At 48.9% G+C, this 17,328-nt stretch overlaps 1 long non-coding RNA gene across 1 annotated transcript in view; it reads right to left on the reverse strand.

Annotated features, from left to right (window-relative positions):
• Positions 1-16,867, reverse strand: part of LOC135058999 (uncharacterized) — a 54,926-nt gene extending 38,059 nt beyond the window's left edge. The window contains exon 1 of the long non-coding RNA XR_010245424.1: positions 16,550-16,867. This is a non-coding gene — a long non-coding RNA (uncharacterized LOC135058999). The remainder of the gene's footprint in view (positions 1-16,549) is intronic.
• Positions 16,868-17,328: the final 461 nt, after the last annotated feature.

The following is a 17,328-nucleotide window of genomic DNA, read 5'->3' on the forward strand; positions in this document are numbered from 1 at the left end:
TGCCGTAATGTATAAAAATGGGGGCGCTGTTTGCCGTACTGTGTAAAAACGGGGGCGCTGTCTGCCGTAATGTGTAAAAACGGGGGCGCTGTCTGCCGTAATGTGTAAAAACGGAGGCGCTGTCTGCCATAGTGTGTAAAAACAGGGGCGCTGTCTGCTGTAATGTGTAAAAAGGGGACGCTATCTGTCGTAATGTTTAAAAAGGGCACGCTGTCTGCCATAATGTGTAAAAAGGGGGACGCTGTCTGCCGTAATGTGTAAAAAGGGCACGCTGTCTGCCGTAATGTGTAAAAAGGGATCTCTTTTTGAGTATTTTGTGTGTGGCCCTCGAATATTCGCTGGAAGTGTTAAGCGGCCCCCCAGCTGAAATAATTGCCCACCCCTGGTCTAAAGCATACTTGCCGACACTCCCGCATTCTGCGGGAGGCTCCCGTTTCCCCGGCCAGTCTACCGCTGCCCTGGAAAGTGCCTTCAATCCCTCGGAATCCTCCAGCCCCATGTAAAATCCGGGTTGCGCATGTGTGACCTCTGGGTCCTGACGCGATGGGGGCGGAGCTTGATATGGCCATACACTGCGGCGCAGGATGCGTAGCCGCACACCAATGCCTACAAGCGGTGATCTCCCTTCCGCTCACCAGTGCAGGCAGGGCAGGCATGGAGACCACATGGGTTGGCAGCAGCAGCATCAGCGGATCCCCATTCCCCCCTGCCCCTGCACATTGGGAGCAGGGCCGGATCTAGAGGGGGGCGAAGGGGGCGACCGCCCCCCCCTAACACAGTCATAGCCACGCCCACTTTTGAGCAGAAGAGAGCTCTCCTGGGAGAGCCTGAGGCAGAACAATGTGCTGCAGCTTATACCACAGCAGCACAGAGGAGCCAGGAGAGCAAGGGTTACAGAGCATTTGCCCCTCACTTGCTGGTGTGTGGGTACTAGGGCTAATAATTACAATTACCCCATAGCACAGTCACATGTACATAGAACAATAACAAAGCTCTATCTCAGTCTCACTCAAAAAGTTCAGTCAGAATTGAGAGAGGAGGAGTTAGGATTGCTGATGGGAGGAGTTGGGACTGTAGAGGGAGGAGTCATGATTAAACAGTAAACCGCCCCCCTAAAGAAAAGTCTAGATCCGTCCCTGATTGGGAGCAGCGGGCAGTGAGATATCTGGGAAGGGGAGTGACAGGACAGGCACGGAGAACCGCTTTGGCAGGAAGACTGAGCTAGGAGGTGGCTGAGAACTTGGACGAGAGGCTGGAGATGGAGTGCCTGGTCCCAAGGTGAGTGTATGGTTCTACCCACAGCGTGTGTGCATAGTTTGGAATTGGCCCCTGTGTAACTGTAGGCTGGCACTTACCTATGTATGTATGTATGTATGTATGTATGTATGTATGTATGTATGTATGTGTGTGTAGGGTGGCACTGACCCCTGTTTGTATGAGTGTGTGTGTGTGTGTAGGGTGGCACTGACGTGTGTGTGTGTTGGCACTGACCCGTGTATGTGTGTGTGTAGGGTGGCACTGACGTGTGTGTGTAGGGTGGCACTGACGTGTGTGTAGGGTGGCACTGACGTGTGTGTGTGTGTAGGGTGGCACTGACCTGTGTGTGTGTGTGTAGGTAGGGTGGCACTGACCCGTGTGTGTGTGTGTGTAGGGTGGCACTGACCCATGTGTGTGTAGGGTAGCACTGACCCATGTGTGTGTGTGTGTGTAGGGTGGCACTGACCCATTTGTGAAGGGTGGCACTGACCCCTGTGTGTGTGTGTAAGGTGGCACTGATCCATGTATGTGTGTGTGTGTGTGTGCGTGTGTGTGTGTGTGTAGGATGGCACTGACCAGTGTGTGTGTACGGAGGCACTGACGTGTGTGTGTGTGTGTGTGGGGTGGCACTGACCCGTGTGTGTGTGTGTGTAGGGTGGCAATGACTCCTGTGTGCAACTGCAGGACAGCACTCAGAGCGGCAGTAGACACGCCCATAGGTGGAGATAGACACGCCCCTTCAGCGTCTTGCCATGCACGCTCTCATACAGTATAGAATCTCCCTGAAACTGGTTTCCGAAAGTAGGCAAGTATGGTCTAAAGTAGAGTGACCATATTATCCCTTTTACCTGGGACGCTCATGGATTACACAGGTTCTGTGGCTGATTAAAACCAGCTGAAATGTAGGCTTGAAGTCAGTTAGCCACAGAACCTGTGTAATCCATGAGCGTCCCTGGTTAAAGGGATGATATGGTCCCTCTATCTAAAGAGAACTTTAGATAACATCCTCAGCCACAAGTCAGATCTCTTTGGGCCAAATGACTGCACTATCTACTCTCCGGTATGCCGTTAACCCTTAAGCAATAGAGGCATAACAGGGCTCCAGGGTGCCCCGTGCTGTCCCCATCCTCTAAGTGCATGACATCATGATGTTGCTCCAGGGAATGGGGCTGCCAGCATTGGGAAGTGCAGTACTGCCAGAAGCATCCTGGGGACACTCCGAGTAGCTGCCTATTCCAGGCAGAAGCAAGGGCAGCGGGGCAGCAATTATGCCACCCTTAGAGCCATGAGATGAGGCCGCTCACAAACCCCTTGTTATGGTCCTAATTATCAATCACTGATGGTCTGATAGTGATGTTAACTAGTTTTACCATCGTTGGGAGGCCACTGATGGTATATATGGACTAATGCAGACCACGGCCAGTGTATGCACAAGGTTAAACCATTGATGGCTCAGTCATCAATGGTTTCTAACTGATGGTTTAAAACCATCAACTATCAATGGAAAAGCCATCAAAGGTTTAACACTACGCTCTGGGAATGCTGGGCCCAATTCAGACCTGATAGTAGCAGCAACTTTGTTAGCAGTTGGGCAAAACCAAAAACCGCAGGAAGGTGGTGGGGGGGGGGGGGGGGGTTGCGATAGATATAACATGTGCAGAGAGAGTTAGATTTGGGTGGGTTATTTTGTTTCTGTGCAGGGTAAATACTGGTTGCTTTATTTTGGCACTGCAACTTAGATTTCATTCCTAACATACCCCACCTAAATCTAACTCTCTCTGCGCATGTTATATCTGCCCCCCCCCCCCCCTTTTACAGTCCACATGGGTTTGCCCAACCGCTGTCAAATTTGCTGCTACGATCAGGTCTGAATTAGGTCCATTATGGGAACTCCTGCATACGGATGAAACTTCCCAAACTTCGCAATGCAGGCAATTTTTGCACAGAGTTTGCTTTCCCTGCAAGGTGTCATGTTGTTGCAATTTGTATCTCAGTCAGTGGCGTAACTACTGCCCCCGCAGTCCTCGCGGTGGCTTGGGGGCGAGGGGCTGCGGGGGCGCCACTGATTTACAGCAGACTGACATGCGGACGAGCGTCCGCATGTCAGTCTGCAGTCTCCTTCCCTCCGCCGCTTTTTGGAGGGACACGGAGGGCACACAGCGCGCCTCCCTGTGTCCCTCCTGCTGCATCATCTCCGGCGGCCGCGGGTCTAATAGGGGGAAGTGCCGTCCGTGAGCTCTAATTGGCTCCCGAACCGGCACTTCCCCCTATTAGACCCGCGGCCGCCGGAAATGATGCAGCAGGAGGGACACAGGAGAGACGAGCTGTGCCCTCCGTGTCCCTCCAAAAAGCGACGGCGGGGGGGGGGGGGGGGGGGGGGGTAAATATCTGGCACTGGGGGCATATATGGCATGGAGGGGGGGAGGGAGGAATATCTAGCACTGGGGCATTTCTGGCACTGGGGGGAATATCTGGCACTGGGGGCATATCTGGCACTGGGGGGGGATATCTGGCACTGGGGCATATATGGCACTGGGGGGGAATATCTGGCACTGGGGGCATATATGGCACTGGGGGGGGGATATCTGGCACTGGGGGCATATATGGCACAGGGGGCATATATGGCACTGGGGGGGGATATCTGGCACTGGGGCATATATGGCACTGGGGGGAATATCTGGCACTGAGGGGGGGATATCTGGCACTGGGGCATATATGGCACTGGGGGGAATATCTGGCACTGGGGGGAATATCTGGCACTGGGGGGGGGGATATCTGGCACTGGGGCATATATGGCACTGGGGGGGAATATCTGGCACTGGGGGCATATATGGCACTGGGGGGGAATATCTGGCACTGGGGGCATATATGGCACTGGGGGGGGATATCTGGCACTGGGGGCATATATGGCACTGGTGGGGAATATCTGGCACTGGGGGCATATATGGCACTGGGGGCATATTTGGCACTGGGGGCATATGTGGCACTGGGGGGGAATATCTGGCACTGGGGGCATATGTGGCACTGGGGGGGTATATGTGTACCTGGCACATGGGGGGACGACTATATTTGGCACTGGGGCATGTAAGTACCTGGCACCGTGGGGGAATATCTGGCACTGGGGACATATGTGGCACTGGGAGCACAGTCCTAGCAACAAGGACTACCTCCTAGCAACGAGCATGACACCCAGTGCATGAAACACCTGGCAACGAGCATGACACCCAGTGCATGAAACACCTGGCAACGAGCATGACACCCAGTGCATGAAACCCCTGGCAACGAGCATGACACCCTGAGCATGAAAACCCCTGGCACCGTGCATGGAACCAAGAGCATGAAACCCCTGGCAACGAGCATGACACCCAGTGCATGAAACCCCTGACAACGAGCAGGTAATTGAAAAGTAATTAGAAGCCTTACTGTAGGACTTAATGTGTAATGGGCATTACGGTGTGTGGCATAATGTATCACGGACATTGCGGTGTGTGTATTAATGTGTCACGGGCATTACGGTGTATGGTATACTATATCGCGGGCATTGTGATATGTGGTATAATGTCTCAGGGTCATTGCAGTGTGTGGCATAATGTATCACGGACATTGCGGTGTGTGTCATAATGTGTCAGGCATTACGGTGTGTGGTATACTATATCACGGGCATTGTGGTATGTGGTATAATGTCTCAGGGTCATTGCAGTGTGGCATAATACATAACGGGCATTGCGGTATGTGTCACAGGCATTACGGTGTATGGTATACTATATCACGGGCATTGTGGTATAATGTCTCAAGGTCATTGCAGTGTGTGGCATAATGTGGCACAGGCATTGTATGTGCTATAATGTATCGGGCATTGCAGTGTGTGGCATAATGTATCACGGACATTGCGGTGTGTGTCATAATGTGTCACAGACATTGTATGTGCTATAATGTATCAGGGGCATTGCAGTGTGTAGCATAATGTATAACGGGCATTGCGATTCCTGTCATAATGTGTCACAGGCATTACGGTGTGTGGCATAATGTGTCACAGACATTACGGTGTGTGGCATAATGTGTCGGGGGCATTACAGTGTGTGCATATTGTGTCGTGCATTATTGTGTGCGGCATAATGTCTAAGGGCCATTGCAGTATGTGGCATAATGTATACTGGGCATTACTATAAGGAGGAAAAATGACAAATAATGTAAGGGGCATGAATCAGGATTATTTTTCTTTCCTGTGGTGGCTAACGTCTGGGCGTGCAGGTTGCAAAACTGGGGTATAAGGTAGTCTTTTCCTGCAATGCCACGCCCCTTTATGCGAAACCACGCCCACTCCAACAAAACCACGCCCCATATTTATCCCTTTCTTGCTCCCAATTATGGAGCATGAAGCGGGGGCGCCGAAGAATTTTTTGGCTTGGGGGAGAAAAATTTCTAGTTACGCCACTGATCTCAGTGAAGATTTAGTTGCCACAAACACACCTCTTACTTTCATTCCTTTAATAACTCTCCTCTGCATCTTGGGGAAGGGTAGCGTGAAAGTGTGGGTAAATAATGCTGAAATGTCTTTTCCAGGAACAACAGCTGCATGAAGCACCCCAGGGGTGACATCCAGGATGAGGAGCATGTTAGTAAAACTTGATATTTTATGTAGGCAAAGTTTAAAGTAAAATATTATTGATAAGACATTGTTAAAGAGAATTTTAGACAACTTTAACGTCTTAATGTGTAAATACCATCATGCAACTATTACAGCGTACATTCTTTAGCTTTCTTTCTTGCTTTTCTTTTTCACCATTGTATTTCCATCTACTAGGTACCAACCCTAGATATTTAAACTGGCTGTACTTTAATCCCACTCACCCAGTCCTGGAACTACTGTGGGTGAAGGTGGTGCAGTTGCTATGAAGCCTGTAGGTGAGTGAGTCCCAGTAATACTGATTCATTCTCTATGTGCCCCCCGCACTCTGAAGCACAATTCGAGTCCTCTTCAGAGGTTGCACACTGCGCGCACCGAATGTCAAGTGTCTGTTTTTTCATTTATTGCTCCTCTCCCTGATGTCACATCAAAATCATACATAATTCAGTTTCTTTCTAGGTCACTAAGCTGTCTAATAGTGAAAACGCGATCCAAATTCATCCAGTAGTTTTTGCGTGATACCGGAATGAACAGACAAACATACTAGAACTAGTAGTTACTAGCTCATCAAAATGAGCCGGTGCGCAAAACACTTGAATTCTCCCCCATAGAGGTGAGGAGCAGCGTTAGTCTACTATTATACAGTAGAATAGATGATGTTTTGGTTGAGTGAAAGCCATCATTATTAAGGGTGCATGCAACATACACACCAGAACTTATACCTTGGTATTCACATTACATGTCTACGTGGATAGGGAAACTGATAGCTCAGGGCGTCCCACATTTGTATCTCGAGCATATATATCTATGTCCCTGATGGCTATGTCCCTGACGGGTGGTATTCATGTGACCGCCGGTCAGCTGACCGACAGTCACATGACCTCCTCGACCAGCCTGACGGGTCACTGTCCCGATGGTCGGCATGCCGACCAACAGGGACTATTTCCACTCGTGGGTGTCCACGACACCCATAGAGTGGGAATAGAACCTGTGGCGACCGCAGGTCGCCACCGAGCCCGCAAGGGGCTTGCTGCACTCGCCCCTCCCCGCCGGGATCCCGGCGTCCGTATGCTGCCGGGATCCCGGCGTCGGTAAGCTGACCGGCGGTCAGGAGACCGCCGGTCAGCCGTACTACGGGTTATACCCCCAAACGCCGTAGGATGAAAATAAAAGTTTTTCAACAGTAAAAACGCTATAGAAGTCTGCCTGAGTGCAGCCAGAGTGTGGATGCTATATCGGGTTGGGGCAACCTGCTCACGGAAGGCACCGCAGCCATTACAGTGTTGGAATCCTAATGTTAGTGCCGGCTGAATATTCGTATATATATATATATATATATATATATATATATATATATATATATATATATATAAAACATAATTTTGTGGACCCTTATATATTTTCTGTTAACCACCCCCATCCCTTATATACGTTGTGCCTACCACCACGTGACGCCATCTCTGCACATGTTACATCTGCCCCACCTGCTGTGCAACATGGTTTTACCCAATTGCTAACTTTTTTGGTTTGCTAACACCCCATCTCCGAACAAAAAATAAGCTACAATGTCAAATGCCACTTTAAGATTAACAGCTATCTTTATAAAGCACACATGTTACACAGTGCTTATACAGGTCTGGAATTGAACTCATGCTAGCCTACTATGTCTACCAAGATGGCATTAGATAGTGGAAAGCAAGCCCTAAAAATCTAACCTTTTTGGAGCTTGGTATTTTTGCCCATATCGCAGTCCGCAAAGACTTCTGTGGGAACAGCATTTGCAATCAAAGGCAGCTATGGCCACTAGAATAATTTAAAGGTAACTACAAATGAATGATCATTCCTGACATAGGTATGTCAGTGTGAGATAATGCTTTTGGCAAGATGATCCTGTTAATTGAGAACTGTTCTGCAATTCCGTGATCAGGACGCTTGTACCAATTTGTGTGCACGGATGATGGTGGCAGATGTGTTGGTGGGGTGAGAGGTCTTGCACTGCACTGCTTTGTTAAGTCAGGTGTCTCCATAGCGTGTGGCATTATAAATGTGAATGTTTCTTTAATAACACCCTTAAGGGGTATGGCTACGTCCAGGTCCGGTGCTAGGGTGTTCGGCGTCCCCTGCAATTTATAAATTTGCGCCCTCCCATACTTTACAAAGGGGCAGCACACATAAAGCTCCCTGTAGCAGTGATGCTAATACACATAATGCAACCTGTAGTAGTGTCGCTTATACACACAATGAACCATGTAGTAGTGCCGTTTATACACACAATGAACCCTGTAGTAGTGCCGCTTATACATGCCAACTGTAGTTGTCATGTAATAGTGACGCTTACACATGTAGTAGTGACACTTACACATGTAATGCACCATGTACCAGTGACGCTTACACATAACGCCCCCTGTAGCAGTGACGCTTACACATATAACGCCCCCTTGTAGCAGTGACGCTTACACACGTAACGTCCCCTGTTGCAGTGACGCTTACAGACGTAACGCCTCCTGTAGCAGTGACGCTTACACACGTAACGCCCCCTTGTAGCAGTGATGCTTACACACGTAACGTCCCCTGTTGCAGTGACGCTTACAGACGTAACGCCTCCTGTAGCAGTGCCGCTTACACGTAACTCCCCATGTACCAGTGACACTTACACGTAACTCCCCATGTACCAGTGACACTTACACGTAATGCCCCCTGTACCAGTGATGCTTACACACATAACGCCCCCTGCACCAGTGACGCTTACACACATAATGCCCTTGTAGCAGGGATGCTTACACACGCAACGCCCCATGTATTAGTGACACTTACACGTAACGCCCCCCGTAGCAGTGACACTTACACACATAACGCCACCTGTACCAGTGACGCTTACACACGTAAAGCCCCCTGTAGCAGTGACGCTTACAAATGTAATGCCCCCTGTAGCAGTGACGCATGTAACACCCCCTGTAGCAGTGATGTTTACACACGTAACGCCCCCTGTACCAATGACGCTTACACTCTTTATGCCCACTGTAGCAGTGATGCTTACACGTGTAATGCCCCCCTGTACTAGTGACACTTACACATGTAAAGCTTCCTGTACCATTGACGCTTACACATGTAACGCACCCTGTACCAGTGACGCTTACACACGTAACACCCCCTGTAGCAGTGACGCTTACAAACGTAATGCCACCTATACCAGTGACGCTTATACACGTAATGCCCCCTGTACCAGTCACACTTACACACGTAACGTCCCCTGTACCAGTAATGCTTACACACGTAACGCCCCCTGTAGCAGTGACGTTTACACCTGTAACACCCCCTGTAGCACTTACAATTACACACGTAACGCCCCCTGTAGTAGTGACTCTTACACGTAATGCCCCCTGTAGCAGTGACATTTACACATATATTGCCCACTGTGGCAGTGACGCTAACACATGTAATGCCCCCTATTGCAGTGATGCTTACACTAGTAACGCTCCCTATAGCAGTGATGCTTACACACACAACACCCCCTGTACCAGTGATGCTTACACACATAACGCCTTATGTACCAGTGACACTTGCATACATAACGCCCGCTGTACCAGTGATGCTTACACACATTATGCCTCTTGTACCATTGACGCTTACAAACACACTGCCCCCCCTTTAGCAGTGGCACTTCCATGTAACGCCCCTTGTAGCAGTGACACTTACACACGTAACAACCCATGTATCAGTGATGCTTACACACGTAACATCCCATGTAGCAGTGATGCTTACACACATAATGCCCCCTGTAGCAGTAATGCTTACACACGTAACGCCCCCTGTAGCAGTAAGGCTTACGCACATAACGCCCCCAGTAGCAGTGATGTTTACACACGTAACGCCCCCAGTAGCAGTGATGTTTACACACGTAACGCCCCCTGTAGCAGTTACAGACACATAATGCCCCCTGCAGCAGTGACGCTTACACATGTAACGCCCCCTGTAGCAGTGATGCTTACACGTAACTCCAACCGTAGCAGTGACACTAACACATATAGTGCCCCGTTAAGAAGTGACGCTTCACACATAACGCCCCCTGTAACAGTGACCCTTACAAACACAATGCCCTCTGTAGCAGTGATGCTTACAAACGTAATGCCCCCTGTAGTAGTGATACATGTAACGCCCTCTGTAGCAGTAACATTTACAGATGTAACGCCCCCTTTTTACAGTGACATTAACACACGTAATGCCCCCTGTTGCAGTGATGCTTACACAAATAACGCCTCCTGTAGCAGTGACACTTACACACATGACACCCCCTGTACCAGTGACGCTTACACACATAACGCCCCCTGTACCATTGGCGCTTACACACATAACGCCTGCTGTACCAGTGATGCTTACACACATAATGCCCCCTGTACCAGTGACGCTTACACACGTAATGCCCCCCATGGCAGTGACACTTCCATGTAACGTCCCCTGTTCCAGTCATGCTTACACGCAATGCCCCCTATACCAGTGACGCCTACACACATTATGCCGCAGTCATACATACACACACACAGATACATACACACACACACTGTACATACATTACACACATACTAGTAATGCTTACACACGTAACGCCTCCTGTACCAGTGATGCTTACACATGTAATGCCCCCTGCAGCAGTGACACTTAAGGTGGCCATCCACTACTCAGACTTGTCTGAACTGCAGATAGCATCAGATTTCTCTTGAACTCTCCCGGGAGCGTCCCGGGAATCGGATCAGACCCTGGCTTTAATTTTCATTACATTCACTTCAGATATATCTGATGCAATATATCATGTGCCAGATCGCATCAGATATATCTCTATGCACACATGCTACATGTGATTGATCTGATGCTGCTGCTGCCGCTGTTCCCCCTCTTGGTGGGTGGGAGTGGTCAGGGAGATGCCAGTCAAGTGACGCTTCAGATGAATCTGATCAGATACATCTGAAGTAAAAAAAACAATCCGATGTGCACCTGTTTTCTTCAGATTCAGATAAATAGTTGGGGCAGCCTCAGAGATCTGTAGTTCAGACATATCTGACACGGGAGTGAGCATTGGATCTGAAGAGCCATCCAATGTGACATTTTTCTTCAGATATGACGGTCAGATGCATCGAAATCTGAAGAAAACTGCCCAAATCTGACTAGTGGATGGGGGCCTTTACACGTAACGCCCCCTGTAGCAGTTACACTTAAACACATAACACCCCCTGTAGCAGTAATGCTTTCACATGTAACGCCCCTGTACCAGTGATGCTTACACACGTAACGCCCCCTGTACCATTGACGCTTACACACGTAACGTCCCCTGTACCAGTGATGCTTACACACGTAACGCTTCTTGTACCAGTGATGCTTGCACACGTAACGCCCCCTGTACCACTGACGCTTACACATATAATGTCCCCTGTACCAGTGATGCTTACACACATAACGCCCCCTGTAGCGGTGAGGATTACACTTGTAACGCCCCCTGCAGCAGTAATGCTTACACACTTAATGCCCCCTGTACCAGTGACTCTTACACACATAACACCCCGTTTAGCAGTGATGCTTACACACGTAATACCCCCTGTAGCAGTAACGCTTACACATGTAACGCCCCCTGTAGCAGTGATGTTTACACACAACTCCCCCTGTAGTAGTGACACTTACACATGTAATGCCCCCTGTAGTAATTTCGCTTACACACATAACACCCCCTGTAGCAGTAACGCTTACACACGTAACGCCCTCTGTACCAGTGACACTTACACACGTAACACCCCCTGTACCAGTGACGCTTACACACGTAACACCCCCTGTAGCAGTTAAATTTACACATGTAACACCCCCTGTATCAGTGATGCTTACACACGTAACGCACCCTGTACCAATGACGCTTACACGTAACGCCCCCTGTACCAGTAACATTTTCACACATAATGCCCCCTGTACCAGTGACGCTTCCACGTAACACCCCCTGTAGCAGTTAAATTTACACATGTAACGCCGCAAGTAGCAGTGACACTTACACACGTAACGCCCCTGTAGCTGTGACGCTTACACATGTAATGGCCCCTGTAGCAGTGACGCTTACACGTAATGCCCCCTGTAGCAGTGACATTTACACACTTACTGCCCCCTGTAGCAGTAGCGCTTACACATGGAACGCCTCCTGTAGCAGTGATGCTTACAAATGTAACGCTCCATGTAGCAGTGACGTTTACACACGCAATACCCCCTGTAGCAGTTACTCTTACACACGTAACGCCCCCTGTAGCAGTGATGCTTACACGTGTAACGCCCCCTGTAGAAGTGATGCTAAGACACATAGCGTCCCCTGTAGCAGTGACGCTAAGACACATAATGTCCCCTGTACCAGTGACGCTTACACATAACGCCCCCTGTACCAGTGACGGTTGCACACGCAATGCCCCCTGTACCAATCACACTTACACGTAACGCCCCCAGTACTAGTGACGCTTACACCCATTATGCCACAGTCATACACTCACACACACACATACAGATACACACACACACACACACACACACACACACACACACACACACACACTGTACATACATTACACACATACACAGTCACACATGCTTATATAGTTCAAAGATACTGTATACAAACACACACACACACACACACACACACACACACACACACACACACACACTTTCACTCACTCCTTCCATCCACTTAACTAGAGAAGGCTGGCTGTGGCATGTTATCCTCCTGTGTCGCAGGCTGCAGCCTGGTCCCGTTTAGCTCCGCCCCTTTCCCCCGCGTAGCTTTGCCCCCTTCTAGGTCTGCACACTGCTTGTCACAGGGGAGGGGAGAGGAGGCTTCATGCTGTCGGTACCGCCGCCTGTCATAGGGCTATTTCTCACACTACAGTTTTGACAAGACAGCAAAAAAAATGGCAAAAAAACATCCAGTTTTTCCCGTGTGTGTTTTTTAATAAAGTATTGTTGCTGTAGTGGGCTTTCAGCACGGTCACGGTTTGCAGCTGGATCTATTCACTGAAATGTCCGACTGCTGGGCCGTGGCCGTGCCGTCCCTGAAGGCAGTGTAGTATGTGTGTGAATGGGAGCTTTCACACACAACAGCTTTTTTCTTCTTCTGCTGCTGCTATACATGCGCACAGCAATAAGCACGGTAAAAAAAAGGCCGACTTTTGTCTGTCTTTTTGCTGTCTGGACAAAATCTGAGTGTGTGAAATAGCCCATAGAGCAGAGTTTTTCAACCACTTTGCCGTGGTGGCACAATAGTGTGCCCTGAGCAGTCTCCAGGTGTGCCGCCATAGAAGCACAGCCAGGCCCGTCAGTGTTTTGCCGCTACTGAGGCCCTGGAACAATCAATACTGGTGGGTTTAGTGGTTGCAGAGCCAGTTCTAATTTTGGGCCCGGGCAGTGTTGGGCTCTTTTGGCTTTCTCAGATGTGGCTCAGGCGTTACCTATGGAGAAGCTGCAACATGACATCATAGGACACACAACTGCACCATGCATCACCATTATATGTGAATGTGCCTTGGCAATATTTAATTCTTGTTCAGTGTGCCGCGAGTTGTAAAAGGTTGATAATCTCTGTGCTACAGTGTTGTCACCATGGGCCTAATTCAGATCTGATCACTGCTGTGCAAACAGATCCTAAGTGCGCATGCGTCTGAGCCGCGGACGCACGTCGGATGGCTACAACGGGCATCGCGGTCAACGGCAGGATGGTGCAAAGGATTCATTCGCACGGGCGTATGCAAGGTGGTTGGCAGAAAGAGGCCGTTTGTGGGTGGCACCTGACCGTGTACAGGGCGTGTTACTAAAAACGCAGGCGTGCCCAAGTGTTTTGAGGGAGGGTGTCTGACGTCAGCTGCGGCCCTGATCAGCAGGATTCAATCGCACTGGAAGAGTAAGTCCTGGACTGCGCAGAAACTGCACATACTGATTTTTAGCAGCTCTGCTACACATAGGAATGCACACAATTGCACAGCAACACTTCCCCTGTAGGCGGCGACTATCTGATCGCAGGACAGCTAAAAACGCAGCCCAGCAAACAGGTCTTAATTAGACCCCATGTTGTTATAAAAACACCCCAAAACCGCCGAAAGACGTGTATTGGTGGAGGGGCCCAGCAGGGGCTCCAGTTTGCTAACCCTCCCCAGTATGCCTATGCTGTAGCCAGTGGCAGTGGCGCCATCTTCCCGGTGATCTCTTCGGGAAGACGGCCCTGCACATAGAAAGCAAAGACTACCACTGTGCTAGAGTCTTTGCTCTCTAGTGGCCAGTGTCATCTTCCAAAATATAATTGGAATGATGGCACTGGCCGGGGAGGAGGGACCTGCCTCCTAAGATTATTCTACTGTGAGGCGTAATCTGAATAAGGGGTACTATTGAGTGATAACACCCATCTTTGTGAGACCACACCCCTTTTTGTTTTGCAACTAGGAGGTGCTTTTATGGGCAAAGTGATTCACTGAACTGAGTTGAGACACATGACTCAGTTCAGTGAAGTGTCTCGAGTGAGTGTCTCGGCACATGAGTCATGACTCATTTGTATTTTAATGTATTGCAGAGACTGCACATGAATCAATCAGTGAGTTGCCAGTGCTGGCAGATCAGTGCTGGACTCATGGAGGCCGGGAGTTATTCAGCTGCAGTGATTGTGCAGTGTATCTGGGGGAGGCAGCTGCTTATGCACTGATTGTTAATAATATATTAACATAGATTCACTGTTATGTTGATATATTATTAATAACCACTTATTGCATACTAGTTACAGAATATGCACATTACTTCTGGTTGAGGAGAGAAAGCTTAACAGCCATGAAACACATCATTCAGTCTGTAACTAAACCAAATAAAAATTGTATTTTTTATTTTGCATACTTTGCTAATTGGATGAATTTAGGTGGGCTTGGATTTATTATATTATCCACTATCTAGCCTCCAGGGAGTTTGCCACCCACAATCACATTGAGCAGGAACAGTGAGTTGAGAACACTGTACCACAGGGGCTCCACCTCCTGCAGGCTTATGCTGCATGAATCAGATCCATCCACTGAGTCACTGATGCTGCATTCAGATCGCAAATGCCGGGTCCTACCCGGTAAGAGAAACGTGTACTTACCGGGTGGGATCCGGCATTTGCGCTCCATTGCTGGCTTTCCGACCCGGCAATATACCGGGTCGGTTGCCATAGCAGCGGAGGGCGCAGCAGCAGCAGGGGCGGGGGTGGAGGCGGTGCCAGGAGATGAGCTCATCTCCTGCGCCGCCTCTGCCTATGCTGTGAATGGGAGCCGTGTCGCATCGGAACGGCTCCCATTCACACCGCGCCTGACCCGGTAATCAACCCGGTAATAACCCTTCTTTTTTACCGGGTTGAATTACCGGGTCAGGCGACCCGCTAATTCTGAAAAGGACCTTTCACATCGCACACTGACCCGTTTCGACACGGCAATATGCCGTGTCGATACCGGGTTTTTAGTGCGATGTGAAAGGGGTATGAGTCTACACAGTGTACAACTGTCTCAACTCACTGGCTGACTCAGGATGAATCATGATTCATGAAATGGATCAGGCACAGCAGCACAGCACTCACTGACTGGTGAGTCGTGACTGCTCCCTCCCCCCTCCCACTGGGTGTCACCTGGTATAGCCTCTGGCCAATCACAGATAAAGACACTCAGTAGAAGACACTGACTGAAGGACACACTGAGTTTCCTCCCTCTGGCTGAGAGAGGCTGCTGCTGCAGCTGTCTCGACTCATTAAACAGTGAGTGACTCGAATCATTCATACTTCCTGATGATTCGAGTCACTGTGTTGAGACAGTGAGTCAGTAGCCATCTCTAGGTGCTTAATCCCCTGCGCTGGTCCTGGCTCTGCTTAATTAGGGTGGGGGTGGGGGAAATGAGTTCCACCACCACCACTCCAAGACCACTTTAAGCACTGCCAAGTACAATGTATAAATACATTTTTCTGCACTTGAACAAGGGTATCTTTTAGTCTGAAACGTCTGTGTTTCATCCCACAAACTAAAGGTCTCTTAGAGCATCTGATAACCCTGCTCCAAATGCACAGTGTTCAGAAAACTTCCTCAGCTCTGCAATGTATTTAGAAATGCTTTCACTTTCATATTGATTCCTTCTGTGAAACCTGAATCTTTCAGCAATCACTAATGGTTTGGGGTTTAAGTGCTTTTGTAAAATGTCCACAATGTCAGTAAAGGACTTGTTGGCTGGCTTCTCGGGTGCTATTAAACTCCTCAGCAGACTGTATGTGTGGGCACCCATTGCACTGAGTAATACTGGAACCTTCCTGTCTCCTTGCACTGCGTTAACAACACAATATAACTCCACTCTCTCAATATATGTAGCCCAGGGGCAGATGTATTAAGCCTGGAGAAGTGATAAAGCAGCAATAAGTGGAAGGTGATAACACACCAGCCAATCATTACAGGTTTGAAAAATGACAGTTAGAAGCTGATTGGCTGGTGCGTTATCACATTTCACTTATCACTTCTTTTTCACTTCTCCGGGCTTAATACATCTCCCCTCCAGTCCTCTATAGTACCATCAAATGCAGCTATTGTGCCAATATATCCTGACATCTTTTCTTTATACTTAGTCCTCCCTTCCTTAGAAAATGAAGATATAACTCACGTGCTCCTTTATTCAAGTTAGGTACTGCTGGCAGTCTGAATGAGTTGTTCCTGTTTGCACCCCACAATTGTGCTGTGTCAGCCCACTGGTGCTCCACTGATACCTGGAGCCATGCTGAAGAACAGTTTAATCCTCGTCGCCAGTGTTAAATCTGTTACTTATATTTCAATAAGAGTATTTAATGTAACCAGGACAGGGAGTGTTGCATGCTTCTTTACTGGAGAAGAACAGGAAACTAAAGAACACAGAAATAGATTCATACACCAACTAATACAAATACAAAATAAGATCCGTTGTAACCTTCCACCAGAACACATATACAGCAATGGGAACTATATACACCACAGTCTGCTTCTTCTGTTACTGTTTGCCTGCTTTAATAAAAAATAAATAAATAAAAAACTGTATTGAGCATGTTTTTGTGCAGCAATGCACTGGCATGTAGACTTTCTTTTGCGACAGAAGAACCTGTTATTGCTGTGAGCATGTGTAACAGATTGTAACCAGGGCAACCACAAATGGGAGAAGGGGCGTGGTGAAATGGCAGGAGGAATGGCAGCGCCTCCTAAACTCCCCCTCTCCAGAAGAATAGCTTTCTTGGTGATGGTAGTCACTCAGGGGGCAGCGTTGAACATTTGTCCTCCTCAACGGTGGCCAGACCGGTTTTGGGGCAGCTGCGTGATGTCCCACACAGCCGTTCCGATAAAGAAAATGGTGGCGGTGCGGCTGCATATGCAGGGGGAATCTGCTATAACCTGTTCAGCGATGTGATTGTAAAT

This window comes from Pseudophryne corroboree, chromosome 1, assembly GCF_028390025.1.
Source record: "Pseudophryne corroboree isolate aPseCor3 chromosome 1, aPseCor3.hap2, whole genome shotgun sequence".
NCBI lineage: Eukaryota > Metazoa > Chordata > Amphibia > Anura > Myobatrachidae > Pseudophryne > Pseudophryne corroboree.